At 33.9% G+C, this 16,688-nt stretch overlaps 1 pseudogene; it reads left to right on the plus strand.

Annotated features, from left to right (window-relative positions):
• The first annotated feature begins 4,747 nt into the window (after window positions 1-4,747).
• The window catches only part of LOC111242283, a 31,658-nt pseudogene continuing 19,717 nt past the window's right edge, over window positions 4,748-16,688 (plus strand).

The raw sequence follows: 16,688 nt of genomic DNA on the forward strand, positions 1-16,688 counted from the left end.
ATTCCAATTCAAAATTGGAAAGATAATAAAATGATGATCTTTGATCCTGGTATTATATGTTTTTATTTGGAGAAGTGTAATCATGACATTCAAGGAGAAATGTACTAAAAAAAGGATGGAATGGTATGATCTTGAAGGGTCTTTTGTGTTTTCTTTGTAATTTTTATCTTTTAATAAAATATAGGAAATAATAATTCATATAATGAGAATTAAATGCAACATCAACTGACATCAAATATTAGTTATCGAGAATTAATTTAGAATATAGAGGGTCATGTCTAATTCATCCCATAAAAGGATACACTTGTAATACAAATGATATATATGAATTCTATTAGAAAATTGAGTTTTCTTTTCATGAGAGTTTATGGAGTTATGAGTTATAAGAACCTCAATTTTGATCATGTCAATGTAACTTGTAGTGATTAAGCCCATGACTTATCACTCACCTCATCATATTTCTTGAGTGTGGCATCAATATCCTTTTACAAGCGAAATATTAGAACAATCTTCATTGGTTTATCATCAATAACTTAGACCTAGGAGCAAGAAAGGAACATCTCATACAATAACATATAAGTGGATAGGTTCTTGAGGGAACATCATAGTCACACACAAAAACATTTATATATATATATATATATATATATATATATATATATATATATATATATATATATATATATATATAAATATAAATATGTGTGTGTGTGTTTAAATGGATGGTAGATATTTAACTACAATGTAAGTATTAGATGATATATCACTTTATGTGTAAATTTAGACATTTAAATAAAGGATCAATTTGTAAAAAATCTAATGTTTTCTCTTAATAACTACCTTATATAATTAAAAAAATGAATTTGGGTAAGTTGTATAATGAACTAAAGAAGAACTTATACTTTTAAGGGTTAAATAGATTTAGATGACTCATCTTGACTTTTAGTCTAAACCAATTTATCTTGACCTTTAACTTGAATTAATTTGTCTCGATATTCGGTTAAGGTCGACTTTACTCTACCTTTTTCCTTAGCCAACTCGTTTGGACCTTTAGATCAAGCCGACTTGGCTCAACCTTTGACATGTGTTGACTCGACTCGATCATCGACCTACCTTCATCTCGGGTGGACTTGTATAGACCATCAACTAAGGTTCGACTATTGGCCTAGATCGGCTCAACTCGACCATTGGCCTAAATAGACTAGGTTCAACCCACGATTTGAGCCAACTCAACTCAACCCTCGGTGATGGAGGACCATCCAAGATCAACATAGGTCCTTTAACAAGAGCCATGTCCAAGAGAATCCAAGAGGAAGAGGGAGTACTCACTACTTTACTTTTATGGAGTATTAATTACTAAACACCTCTTTCTCTTTGCTAAATAAACTTTACATTGTTTTGTAGGCCTTTAATAAAGAGGAGACACCATGCACATACAGCTAAGGAAGCCTGCCAAGAAGGACAACCAAGGAATCACAAAAGGAAGCCAGATGGCACCCCAACGCCCCCTCTCAAGGGCGCCCCAGCGCCAGATACTGCAGAGTCTTCTTCTTCACTTGGATTGCTGACCTGACATGCTGTACCTTGCGTCCCAAGTCTTTCAAACTGCATAGCTTCCTCAGCAAGCTTCTTTTACACTTAGAGTAGCTTGCTTAGCACGTTTTTGAGTCACTCCTTCATCTATAAAAGGAGGACTTTTCTCTTTGTAAAACTTCAACTTTGAAACTAATGAAATGCTGTTGAGATTTATCCAGAGTCATTCTTCAGAGTTCAAACAGATGTGCCTATTCTGCACCTTCTCCTCTAGCTTCCTTCCCTCTTGGAAAGCTTTTGGAGCTTGAGATTCCTTGCTTCTTCCACACACCTTCATTGAAGCCTTCATCAAACACCTTCCGTGCTTCACGTTGTTCCTTCATTTCGCTGCCATCTCTGGACTTGGAGGTTGTTCGTGATTGAACTGCAAGGGAGCTTCCATCATTTGGCATCAAGAGCCAGCAGTTCAAGTCACGCTTCAAGAGCTAAGTGATAACTTTACTTCATTCCTCTGTTTCTCGGTCATGTACTGTTCCATGCGTTCAAATTTTTTTTTCAATCTTTGCTTCGGTTTATTCTGCTGTCCTGTGAATGTTTGATCCATTTCACTGTTCTATAGCTTTTATTCCTTCATTTTAATTGGTGCTTCCTTTAAATTTTCTTTCAATTCCGCTTGATTCTCATTTCAGTTTGTCTCTGTCCTGTGCATTGTTATTGCATTGCTTTTACTGTCGCATAGTTTTTCCGTTTCAACTTTCAAAAAAATTTTCGTTTCGTTGTTGTGTGAGTTGCTAGACGTATGTTGTTCATGAAATGCATTAACATCTGATTTAGTGCACACCGTTTTTAAATTCCAAATTTCTGTAGAAACTACAATTCTCGGGTTACTATGGTGAAATCTGTTCTGGTGCAGAATTTTGGTGTGTTATGTTTTGAGTAAGTTTGTTATCTGTTTTGGAATGTGTCTCGAGTGATTCCAGTCAATATCCATCATTGAATTGCAATACGTGTGGTTGAGTGCTTCACCTTTAGTTTCATATTCGACTTTGATTCATCTCTGCACTCATCACATGCATCAATTTTTTTTTCATGTCCAGATGCATTGTTTCCTATTTGAGACAAGTTTGATTGATGGAATTATGCATGTTTGAGGTGTTACCAACCACCAGTCATCACTGAATCTCAAAAACCATGTTTGAGTTGCAGCCAAATCTGTTTTACCGAGACTGTCTTGTTGCAGTAATTTTTCTTTTGCTGGCTTAGCACCGTGCCACTATCCTTGACTGTCTTAGGCCAATTTAATTTCTCCTTGCTCATCTTTTCTAAGATAAATCTAGGTATAGGACCATTTTTATATGTTGATTGATCCAGCCAGCTTTGATTCACTGCATATTTTCTCAAATCTGCTGTTGTTTACTCCATTTTACAACATATTTTGGCACCTCAATAGGTGATTTTGAGTTTATGCTTGTTTCTGTGCATAACAACTGTTTGAACATGTTTCATTGACCATTTAAAACTTGCTGGTATGGTCTATTTGCTCTTTTCTCAGCCACAACATCAATTCACAATTTAAACCATCATTTTTGCTTGAAATATGCAAATGTATACCTCATTTTGAGATCCTTAATGTTTTGGATCACTTTCATTGCTTTTGGAGTCATTTTTGGTGAATTGAAATTGGTTTGTTACTGTTCATATGGTAAATTTTGAGCCAAGGTCATATTGAATTGCTGCATCACCAAATTTTACTCATTTCTAGGTAGTGCACTTGTCATATTCTGATGCCATCACCTTCTTTGTTGTCTAGGTGTTTGGACAGATCTATTATGATGATATACAGTTGCTTGAAGTGTCTTTGAACAATTTATCTCACTGCCTTGTAAAATCACCATTGCTGTTTCACTTTTTCAGCCACTTTTCCACATTGCAGCTGCTATAATATGCTGTCATCCATCATTTCAGTTTCAAATTGTAAATTGGATTGACAAAAGCTGGGGATCTTGTTCCAAACACAATTAAATCCATATACAGGTGTAAACCAATCAGAAAAGGCAATAAAACCCTGCAATCCAGTTTTACAAATCCAAAATTTGAGAATACAAATTTTGCAGTTCATTGTGGCATTTCATCAAACAGTTTTAAATTTTCATTAAACACTTGCATTGCACATATTTCAATCAATGTTTTGAGTCTTTTATTGCTTTATTAATCTGTTCTAGATCATTCCCTAGGCTCCTTTTGTGTTCCTCCTTTTATTCCAGCCTTTATATCACTTGAATCCAATATGTTTTTACGTGAATAATTATTGGTGCATCAACCGTTTTCCTTCTTCACGGTTTTGGTGGTGTTTGGCAGTGGTGTGTGACTTCTGCTGAGGTGCTCTAGCTCCAAAAATTTCTCTTCAAGAGGGTAGCATCCTAGGAAGTGGAGAGCTTGTAGAATTGGCCACAAAGGTTGTTCTCTAAGCTGCAGTCTTGTTTCAGCAATCAGCAGCATTTCTCCACTCTTCACACCACAATTTTCAAACACTTCGGAGAAAGGATACATTCAGATTTTGTAGCCTACCATTGTATACATATTGTAGTTCATTTTATCCATTTTACAACCTTGTATCACAGAACCTTTGAAGTTTAATTTTCTTTACATTTTTCAAACTTAAAGTAACTTGGGAAAATGCTTTTCAAGCAATTCCAAGTCTACTAAGCAACATTGTAATTGTTAGTTTCCACTTCTTAGAGTGAAAGTGTGTCAAGGGGCTCCAAGTGTCACTTGCACTTTCACATAGGGCCGTTTATCATCGTCTTCCATTGCCATTCATTTACTTTCTTTGCTTGATTGCCTGTTATGTTTTAAGTCTCCGTGATACTTAGGAGCGCGTTTCATTTAGTTAAACCTTCGTTTGGTTTCTAGGGTTTTGAAAGACTTCTATCTAGAAACTTGGGTGAGAAACGTCAGGAGACACTCTGGCTAAGGAAGGACAAGGTTTCTAAGCCTGTCCATTGTGACTCACCTCTCCTTCCTTGGAGCTATTCGGTTTCTTCACCTTTAGAATCTCTGTAGAATTCATTCACCAAAAACAAATAAATTCTCTTTTCCAAAATTTTGATTCATACTTGTGCAAGGCTTTCAACTCTTTGTGAAAAGAATTTCTCTACTTCACAAACATAGAGTTACGAGAAGAGCCAAGACTGAGTTGAATGAGCTAAGGCAAATGGTCGCCACTCTTGCTATCAATCAAAGCGGGCACACACAAGGAAATCGCTCTCATAGGCAACATCATGATCAAGATGATCATTCCCACCATAGTAATAACCATACTTACCAACCTTATGATCACTATCAACGCCCTCCTAGGCGTCATCCTAACCATAGAGACCATATTGTGGAACCTAAGCTTGACCTTCCCCTTTCTATGGTAGAGATAATGTTGAAGAATACTTTGAGTGGGAAATGAAGGTTGAACAGATTTTTGAGTGCTACAACATTGATGATAGGAGGAGAGTGACCTTAGCCACCTTGACCTTTCAAGGTGCAGCCCTTTATTGATGGACATCCATCATGAGAGACCAAAGGATGCATGGCGACTACACAATCCAATATTGGAATGAGCTGAAAGCAGCCTTACACAGGCGACATGTCCCGGCCTACTATGCAAGAGAAGTCATGGACAAGCTTCATCTACTTCAACAAAGAAACATGAGTGTTGAGGAATACAGACAAAAGTTAGAGTTACTCATGTTGAGAGCTGGGATCAAAGAGGAACAGAGATTCACCATAGCTAGATTTCAGAGTGGATTAAACTATGAGATTAGAGATAAGGTAGAACTCTTACCTTACTTAGATCTAAATGATTTTGTACAGCTATGCGTGAGAGTGGAAGAACAAAATAGGATAAAAGCTTCCACAAAAAGAACCTACCCTACCACATCATCCTATAGGAAAGATCTTAAGATGGAGGGTAGTTTTTCAAGATATGAGGAAACAAAGGAGCGAGACCGAGAAAGACCACAAGAAAAGCTCAAAGGCAAAGATAGAGAGCTAAGAAGAGACAAAGAAAGCTATAAGGGAAAAGAACAAAGGACTTCAAGAGAGCCACCTAGAGATACCAAGGGTAGGGAGACTAGATGTTTCAAATGTGGAGCAAGAGGACACTATTCAACTAAGTGTCACTTCAAAAAGTCAACCTATATCCTTGAACATGAGAGTCCAAGTGAGGAGTCATCTTCTAGCGCATCTGAGTTGTCCTCATCTGAAGAGGAACATGAAGCTCCACCTTGTGATGGAGATCTTCTCATGGTTAGAAGACTCCTTGAGGCAAAGCATGTTGAGTTAGAACAGACTCAACGAGAAAACCTATTCCACACTCGCTGCAAAGTTCTTGATAAAACTTGTTCTATGATTGTGGATAGTGATTCTTGTTGTAATTGTTGTAGCTCTAGAATGGTTGAAAAGCTAGGCTTAACTCCTACTCCTCATCCTAACCCTTACAAACTTCAATGGATAAAAGAGGATGAAGGAATAATTGTTAAGGAACAAGTAAGTGTTCCCATTTCCATAGGCAAGTATGAAGATCAAATCATTTGTGATATTGTTCCAATGGAAGCGGGTCACATCTTACTTGGATGCCCTTGGCAATTTGACAAACAAGCTTTGCATGATGGAGTCACCAACAAGATAACCATTCAACATAAAGGCAAAAAGATTATCTTGAGCCCTCTTACACCATCACAAGTGCGAGAGGATCAAATAATACTTAAGAAGAAGTTTGATGGTGAAAAAAGCTCCACTCTAACAAAGTTTCCAAAGACAAGAAGTTGAGTTTGGTCGAATGTGCCTCAACCAATGAAGTTGTCCCACCACACTCTTCTAAAAATCTTTTCCTTGGACAACCTCACTTTCTTCTCTATTGTAAGGAGGCACTTCTTTCCATAAATCATCCACTTGATTCTCATCCAAAGGGGTTACAAAAACTTTTGAAAGAGTTTGATGATTTATTTCCTAAAGAGGTTCCAAGTGGATTACCACCTCTTAGAGGAATTGAACATCAAATTGATTTGATTCCTGGNGCCAGCCTTCCCAATAGGCCANCTTATAGGACTAACCCCACAAAAACCAAAGAGATAGAGAAGCAAGTTAATGATTTATTGGGAAAAGGGTGGATACAAAAGAGCCTTAGCCCTTGTGTGGTGCCAATGTTGTTAGTCCCTAAGAAAGATGGTTCTTGGCGAATGTGTACATATTGCAGGGCTATTAATAACAATACAGTCAAGTATAGGCACCCTATTCCTAGATTGGATGATATGTTAGATGAATTACATGGAGAAAACATGTTCACCAAAATTGATCTTAAAAGTGGGTATCATCAAATCAGAATTAAAGAAGGAGGTGAATGGAAAATCGCTTTTAAGACCAAATTTGGCCTCTATGAATGGTTAGTCATGCCTTTTGGCTTAACCAATGCTCCTAGTACCTTCATGCGACTAATGAATCATGTCCTTCAGGAGTACATAGGCAGCTTTGTTGTAGTCTACTTTGATGATATTCTAATCTATAACAAAGGTCTTAAGGAACATCTTCTTCATGTTAGAAAAGTCTTGATCTTGCTAAGACAACACCATTTATTTGCCAACTTTGACAAATGTAACTTTTTTCAAGAGAGTGTTATTTTTCTGGGCTTCAAAGTTGGGAAAGAAGGTGTACATGTTGATCCTAGCAAAATCAAAGCCATCCAAGAGTGGCCTATCCTCAAAACAGTGGGAGAAGTAAGAAGTTTTCTAGGTCTAGCAGGTTTCTATAGACGTTTTGTAGAAAATTTCTCTACTATTGCTCCCCTAAATGAACTTTTAAAAAAGGATGTGCCATTCAAATGGGATGAAAAGCAAAGTCTAGCCTTTGAGACCTTAAAGCATAATTTAACACATGCACCCATTCTACATTTACCTATTTTTTCTAAAGCCTTTCAAGTATAATGTGATGCTTCCGGGGTAGGAATAGGAGTTGTGCTTATACAAGAAGGTCACCCTATAGCTTATTTTAGTGAAAAACTTAAGGGACCTACTTTGAACTATCCTACCTATGACAAAGAACTTTATGCCCTTATTCGAGCACTGAAAACTTGGGAACATTATTTGGTGTCTAGAGAGTTTATTATCAACACTGACCATGAATCTCTCAAGTATATTAAAGGGCAAGGAAAGCTAAACAAGCGACATGCAAAGTGGATTGAGTACCTTGAGCAGTTTCAGTACGTCATCAAACATAAAAAAGGGAGTACTAATGTTGTTGCGGATGCTTTATCTAGACGACATGCATTACTAGTTACTCTAGGTTCACAAATACTAGGTTTTGATGACATCAAACAACTTTATGACACTAACCCTACCTTTGCATCCACTTATGCATCTTGTCTTAAGAAGCCATTCGACGGATTCACAATTTCTAAGGGGTATCTTTTTAATAAAGGAAAATTATGCATACCCCAAGGATCTATTCGAAAGCTTCTTATCAAGGAAAGTCATGGTGGAGGACTCATCGGCCATTATGGAGTTGATAAAACACTTCATACTTTGAAAAGCAAATTTTATTGGCCACACATGAGAATAAATGTCCAAAAGCATTGTTCTAGTTGCATAGCTTGTTTACAAGCTAAGTCTAAGGTCATGCCTCATGGACTCTACCTTCCTCTCCCAATAGCTAGTACCCCATGGGAAGACATTAGTATGGATTTTGTCTTAGGTCTCCCAAGAACTCAAAAGGGGTTTGATTCCATCTTTGTGGTGGTTGATAGATTTAGTAAAATGGCTCATTTCATACCTTGCCACAAAGTAGATGATGCTGGCTATATAACAACAATCTTCTTTAAAGAAGTCGTTAAATTGCATGGCCTTCCCAAAACTATAGTTTCTGATAGAGATGTTAAGTTCCTTAGCTACTTTTGGAAAACAATTTGGGCCAAGCAAGGAACTAAACTACTATTTTCTACTACATGTCACCCACAAATTAATGGGCAAACAGAAGTAGTAAATAGGTCTCTATCCACTCTATTAAGGGTAATGATGAAGGGCAATATTAAAAATTGGGATGATGACCTACCTCATATAGAGTTTGCTTATAATAGAGTAGTTCACAAAGCTACTAAACTTTCTCCATTTGAGGTTGTTTATGGTTTTAATCCTCTCACACCTCTTGATTTACTTCCTCTTCCAGAATCATCTTCTTTTCTTCATAAGGAAGGTCTTTCTAAAGCGGAATTTATCAAAAAGTTGCATGAGAAGGTTAAAACCCATATTGAATAACAAACTCAAAAATATTTTGAATACAACAACAAAAGGAGAAAATAAGTAATTCTTAATGAAGGAGATTTAGTTTGGCTTCACTTGAGAAAAGATAGATTTCCTTCTCAACGTAAATCCAAATTAAGCCCAAGAGGTGATGGACCTTTCAAGGTGGTCAAGAAAATCAATGATAATGCATATCAGTTAGACCTTCGCGAAAGTTACGGCGTCAGTCCTACTTTTAACATTTGTGACTTAATTCCTTTCATAGGAGATGCCCAACAGGATTCCCAAGATCTGAGGTCAGATCTTTTTCAAGAGGGAGGGACTGATGGAGGACCATCCAAGATCAACATAGGTCCTTTAACAAGAGCCATGTCCAAGAGAATCCAAGAGGAAGAGGGAGTACTCACTACTTTACTTTTATGGAGTATTAATTACTAAACACCTCTTTCTCTTTGCTAAATAAACTTTACATTATTTTGTAGGCCTTTAATAAAAAGGAGACACCATGTACATACAACTAAGGAAGGTTTCCAAGAAGGACAACCAAGGAATCACAAAAGGAAGCCAGATGGCGCCCCAACGCCCCCTCTCAAGGGCGCCGCTAGACACTGCAGAGTCTTCTTCTTCACTTGGATTGCTGACCTGGCATGTTGTACCTTGTGTCCCAAGTCTCTCAAACTGCATAGCTTCCTCAACAAGCTTCTTTTACACTTAGAGTAGCTTGCTTAGCACGTTTTTTAGTCACTCCTTCATCTATAAAAGGAGGACTCTTCTCTTTGTAAAACTTCAACTTTGAAACTAATGAAATGCTGTTGAGATTTCTCTAGAGTCATTCTTCAGAGTTCAAACATATGTGCCTATTTTTGCACCCTCTCCTCTAGCTTCCTTCCCTCTTGGAAGGCTTTCGGAGCTTGAGATTCCTTGCTTCTTCCACACACCTTCATTGAAGCCTTCATCAAACACCTTCCGTGCTTCACGTTGTTCCTTCATTCCGCTGCCATCTCTAGACTTGGAGGCTGTTCGTGATTGAATTGCAAGGGAGCTTCCATCACTCGGTCTGAGACAACTCGTCTTAACCCTTGACCCAAGTTGACTAGTCATGATCATTGGTCCAAACTAACTTGTCTCAACTTTTGACTGGGTTGACTTAGCTCGACCGTTGGTCCAAGATGACTCGTTTCGACCCTTAACCCTGACTAACTTGTCTCATCCATTACCCAATGTGACTCGTATCGACCATCGACCTAGATCGATTTGGTTCAACCCACGATCAGAGCCAACTCAACTAGATCCTCGGCTTAGGACAACTCATTTCAACCTTTGACCTAAGTCGACTAGTCATGACTATTGGTCCATACCAACCCATCTCAACCTTTGGTTTGGGTCGACTCAACTCGAACATTGGTCCAAGATGACTCATTTCAACCCTTGACCGTGATTGAATTTTCTCGTTCATTGACCCAGGGTGACTCATATCAACCTTTGATTTGAGTCGACTTGTCTCGATCTTTAATCCAATTTGACTCATTTTGACCTTTAACTCAAGTCAACTCGGCTCAACCATCAACTCGACCGACTTGTCTCAACCTTCGTCTTGGGCATCCTTGTGTCGTCCATCAGCCTAGGTAGACTCACATCAACTTGTGGCCCGAGCCTACTTATCTCAATTTTTGGCCCAATCAACTTGTCTCAACCTTGGATTTGGGAAAACGCATCTTGATTTTCGGCTTGGGCTAACTCATCTCAAACCTAACTTGTCTCGACCTTTGGCCTAAATTGACTCATCTTGACCCTGAACATGGGATGACTTGTCTTAGCCTTCAATTCGAACCAACTTGTCTCAACCTTTTGGCAAGACGGACTCATCTCAACATTTGGCCTGAACCAACTTGACTTCACCTTCGCCTAGACAGACTCATCTCAGACTTCAAGACGGGCTAACTTATCTCAACTTTTATCCTCACTCAACTTATCACGACTTTAGGCTTGATAAAATAATGTCCATTGTTTGCCTGAGTGTTGCATTATTTTAGATAAGTGAAATTCTTATATCTTGTAAGGTATTTGAAAATCTTTTATTTTTTTTTATTCAAACAAGTTGTTTTAGTATAAAGAATTTTAAATTCTTTAAATAAATAAATTACTCTTCTAAATTATGCCATCTAAACACAACATCATAAAAGTTAAGAATCAAGGTAAATTGAAATCTTAAACTTAAAATGGTTATCAATATGCATAATATATTATATCTAATTATAATTTAGGTTAAATAGATTTTTAATCCTTAAACTTGACGTCAAATTTGAATTTGTATCTATCTTAAACTTTAATAATTTTTGTCTTCAAACTTAAAAGAAAAAGTATAGTCTTTTGAAGTTAATGATATTAATTATTTTTTTTTTTTGAGTTTATTAAAAAGTGTTTCAGGCTAATATTTGTATTGAAACAACTCCAAACATTACAAACAATTTAAAATTCATCCTAAAAGCGTGTATGACTTGATGAAAAATTTAATACAAATGAATTAGGAGAATTATATTTATTTATTTTTTTAAGTTTCAAAATAAAAATTTATCAAAAAATTAAAAAAATGAATAAACTCTAATTTTATATGTAAATTCAAATACTAAAAATATATTCAACTCTCTAATTTATATAAGTTTAAATTATTCTGACTTATGTTTTTATTTATCTATTTATGTAATTATTTTCAATAGAAAAAGTCGCAACTCTATGTATGAGGGAGTGAGGAGAATGTGGGAGTTGAGATCAATTATAATAATATAATCTTTAGCTAAAATGAATTTTATATTAAAAGTGGACTTTAACAATAAAATCTATTACACTATAATGTTTTACGTAATCATGATAATTTATATGAAATTTTGCCAACAACAACCATAATAAGATTAAATAATTTATATTTTAATATCAATGAGAGATAAGATAATTTTAGATTATATATTATATAAAGTAAAAATAAATTTGAATTTAAGCGCGAATTTAAAAGATAATGATTTAAAAGAAAAATATTAATCAATATAACGTTTATAAAATTACACTGATATAATTTCATTATTATATATATATATATATATATATATATATATATATATATATATATATATATATATATATATATAATATAATGTCATATGATTTTTTGTAACGATTATTTGAAATAGAAGAAAAAATGTATTTTTAGATGAAGAACATCATTATACATGTTGAAATAAAGTTAATATGCTGAATGTCAGAAAAGATTTTAAATACAAACAAATTCTTCATTAATGCTCATTTATGTTTTTCAGGCATAAAAAAGAGAGTGAAAAGAGATATTTAATCTGGACGTTGGAATAAAATCCTTAAATTACTATCGTTGAAAAATATTGCTGTAAAATTACATCTCATCTACCTATGTACTCAAAGAATAATTCCAATTCCAATTCAATATATCATATACTTTAGGAATTAATTTATACTGTTAATGTGAATTTGCGAGTGATAAATTCAAAAGACAGTGTTGTTCATTTTTTTGGATTTGCAAGCGATAAATTGAGGAGATTTGTGGGATATTTCCTTTTTGTATCATTCGCTGTGTTGAGAAGATTTGCGATGAATTGAAGACAAATGGCTTTTTTATCCTTAATACATATGATAATACCAGCTGTATATGTCCTCTCATTTGAGAATCTTTCTTTCAGATTTTGACTAGTATTGTTGCAGGTTGGAGCTGAGATGACGAAGAAAAGGGTGCATGGACGACAAACATGGAGCTTGAAGCAGCAATTGAAAAAAGAGTGAAGTAAGAAGATGGTGTGGTGTATTCGGTTCCCATGACATATATCCGGTTACAACTTTTAGAAGAAATTACAAAACACATGTATTCGGTTACAAATATCATGTATCCGGTTACAACGTGCCAAGCCAACCCTCACAATTCCTCTCTCTAGTGAACCAATATCCTATTCATCTTCAAAAAAGTGTGGAGAAGAACAATAAAAATAATATATTTATAAAAGTATTTAATTCTACACCAAAATTTATTGATAATTATTAAACATTTTAGACATAATTATAATGACTCAAATATATTTTTTTAATATTAATGAATCAGACACTTTTAACATTATCATTCTATAAGTTTTTTTTTTTTTCACTAAGATAATTTAATTTTATTAAAAACTCAATAGTAAATTGCCTATAACTTTTCTTTTATTTGCAAATTTGTTTGCAATTATCATCCTTTATTGAAGCCAACTTTTATTTTTTTAATGTAAACATATTATATTAAATTGTTAAATGCAAACGGATTGATCTAAATTTTATTATACCGCTAAAATTTAAATTAAACCAAATAAGAATGAACTAAAACTCTCATGTTTCAAATCACACATTTGTTTTCAATAAAATTTCTCCCAATAAACATAAACCAAAATATTTCATTTTAAAATTGCAACACTTCACTTTTTTTTCTTTTCAAGTTTTAATGTATTAAGAGTTGAATTTAGATTTAATTTAACCTTATAAAATTAGTTAATGTAGTATATTTAATATATATTTTTCATTTCAAAACATTTAAATCTCGTGTTAGAAAGAGACATTTGTGAATGATTTAACCTTAACTTGATAACACGTGACATAATATGTAACAACTCTTAAATTTTACAAAACATTTAGTAATACATAATTATTTTATGGTGTTTGTAATATTTAATAAAATATTTCAAAATATCTTCACATTTACCGTTCTTATACTAGTTAATGAAATACTTAAAATATATATAAAATCATGATTACTTCAAAATATAAATTAAGAAACTTAATACAATTTTTCAAAACTACAATTTATCGTTGTTACAATATTCCTATTCTAACCTTTCATTTCCTCTTTTCAGATGTGGTGTCATTGTCATTATCAACTTTTGTATATGTTCACGTATATATAGGATATATGATCATTACAAAAGAAAAGAAAACAAGAAAAATACATAAAATGTAAGGGTAATCTAATTTTCACAAGAAGAAACTCCAATTTTAAATACATATTATCTTTTACAAAAATTTGGCTAAGTTTTAAACATCAAACTACCATAACATATTTAGACTTTTACTTTTGGAAGACTAATGTATTGAATGGACTTGTAAAACTATACACCTCTCACGTTTGCTCCCAATTCCTCTAGTGATGTTCAAACTCAAAACCAATGTCCCCAACCAAATCATGACATGGTTAACTCCAGTAGCTTCTTAAGTACGACCACTCACACCACCTAGATATCATACTTTATATGAGTGAGATATTAGTCGAGTCAAGATAGTCTCACCCTCCAAAGTCCCCTTCAATACACTTTGACACCCTAAGCAATAGTGTTTTCTCATGAAAATAGCTATTGGAATTCAGTTCTGCATCAATACTTCAAATTAGGTTCTAAAATCTTTGTATTTTCAAAACTCCAATAACATAAAACATTCTTATCAAATCATCTCATGCCATATTCAATAACAAAATCAACTTAAATTCATTTGAACACTAAATAGTATTATCTACCAATCTTATAAAGTCTAGTGCATAAAATTCATTCTAAATCTTTTTAGCTATTAAAAACTATCTTACAATGATTCTCAAATCAATTTAGATATCACAAAGCAATCCATATACATCAAACTACTCAAAACCTAACCTTTGCGAAGAAATAGATTCAACCATAACCTAAGCCCCTTAATTATATTTCTATTTCTACTTATACATTCAATTTAAATAAGCTTACTTAAACATTGTCCACCAGTTTTACAAAAATCTTTTACATGTACAACATTCCAAAGCAATTTAATCTTATCGCAACACCGTCATGAAAATCTCATAACAATTATTTCATATTCGATATAATAAGTTTTCAATTTTTTCAAGTTTCACCAGCACAATAACACTAATACCAATCGTCTTACATTTTGCTCTTTAAACAAAGACCTAATTCGGCCTCTAATTTCATTCAAATTTTCAAAATGACCCTTGGTTATTGGTTTTTCCAATTTAGTCTGTTAGTTTTTAAAAACACCAAATTTAGTCCTTTAATTTTTAAAAAATATCAAATTTTATTCATTCGGTTTTTTAAAGACATCTAATTTGTTCCTTTTGACTACTCGTTGGTCCTTTAATTTTCAACCAATCATCTACTTTTAGAAAATTTGAATTAAATTAGAATACCAAATTAGGAATTAAATCTTAAACACATTATAAATCACACTCATATCACAAAATGTCATAATAGATTTAAGAATCCCATAAAAAAACTTAACATATAAGTTCTCGTGAGCTTTATTTCTCTCTTTCTATAAGAAAAAATTCATACACATTTCGCTTCTATTAGGAATTATTTTCTTTCATCTATTATATATCAAGATTCAAGTTAAAAGCCTTAACCATCTCAACATCATCACCATTATGCATTGACACAATTTCAATACTCATTGATATAATTTTTATTAAGCACATTTCATGAAATCTAACCAATAAGATATTTCATCATTCTATAGTTCATCAACAACCAAATAGACCAATCTCCAAAACGCAACACAAAACACTAAAAACCTCAAAAAAATCATTAAATCAAACTTCACATAATCATCCAAATGTTTTACAAGTGTCAATTTTATTTCAAAGCAATTTAAATAATCAATTCCTATACATTTTAGACTTTGCCTTTTCCCTTAAAGGACTTTCACCCATAAAATCGCTCTACCTAAAATAGAGATTGACCAGGGGCTTTGGTAGAGTTCTTCACGTACATCATTTAAGTGGTGTTAGATAAAGGAAGGTCCAACTCGATGAAGGTCTTGTAGTGAATGACAACACAAAACATAACTCACCGGAGATGAGAGGATGCAATGGCAATCACTTGATTACAACTTTATTGGTAATGGGATCAATGATAAAGACAACAAGACATTTGAGCTTCGACGTTGAAGGACTTCAAAGAAGATTTTGGAAAAAGACTCTATCTGGTGAGTGTGGCAATGGAAGTCAATGGCCATTGTTGATGCGAACATGTTCCTGTTAAGAGGACTCCAAATCGGCTAAAGTGATAGATATTGGTGAGGATGGAAATGGTGATTAGGCCTCACTAAAAGCTAGTCGACTTTAGGAAAGTTAGGGTTGTTGTTGTGCTCTCTCAATGAGGAAGAAGAAGTGTGAACTGTTAGTTATGATTGAAAAAGATGATGATATCTAGATGATTGAGGAAGAGTTTTCTAAAAAAAAAGGAGGAGGAGGAGGGAGAGGTTCTCAAACTATAAATCAAATAATTTTTTTTAAAATGGATTTTAATATTATACTAAGAAGTGAATTTAAGTCTAAGTTAATCTTACAAAATCAATTTATAAAATCAAAATTCACACATATAAACCAAAATACTTCATTTTGAATTCACAATGTTTCACTCCTTTTTATAGTTTAATTTATTAAGAATAAACTTTAGTATTAATTCAACTTTATAAAATTGACTAAAATAAAAATTTTAATACATTTTTTCATGTCGAAACATTGACATACGGTGTATAGAAATCAATATTTGGGAATGATTCGTAGGTGATGCAATAAATCTAACAAACTTTGTTAAACCCCTTCGGAGGTCCCAATTTATGTGGGGTTTTCCCAGTTCCATCCCTGTCTTTTCATTTTTGTCAATTTGATCATTTTTATTGAATAATTGACTCAATTGAGCCTCCGCCGTTAAATCAACTTCACCCCGTTAAGTTTTTGATGACGACGTGGATGTAATTTCAGACGTGGCTTGCAGAGAGCGTTATACGTGGTTTTTATTAATCACGTGGCATTTTCCTAAAAGAACATTTTAAAAATTGGGGTTTTTC

The sequence above is a fragment of the Vigna radiata genome, chromosome 8 (genome assembly GCF_000741045.1).
Source record: "Vigna radiata var. radiata cultivar VC1973A chromosome 8, Vradiata_ver6, whole genome shotgun sequence".
Lineage (NCBI taxonomy): Eukaryota > Viridiplantae > Streptophyta > Magnoliopsida > Fabales > Fabaceae > Vigna > Vigna radiata.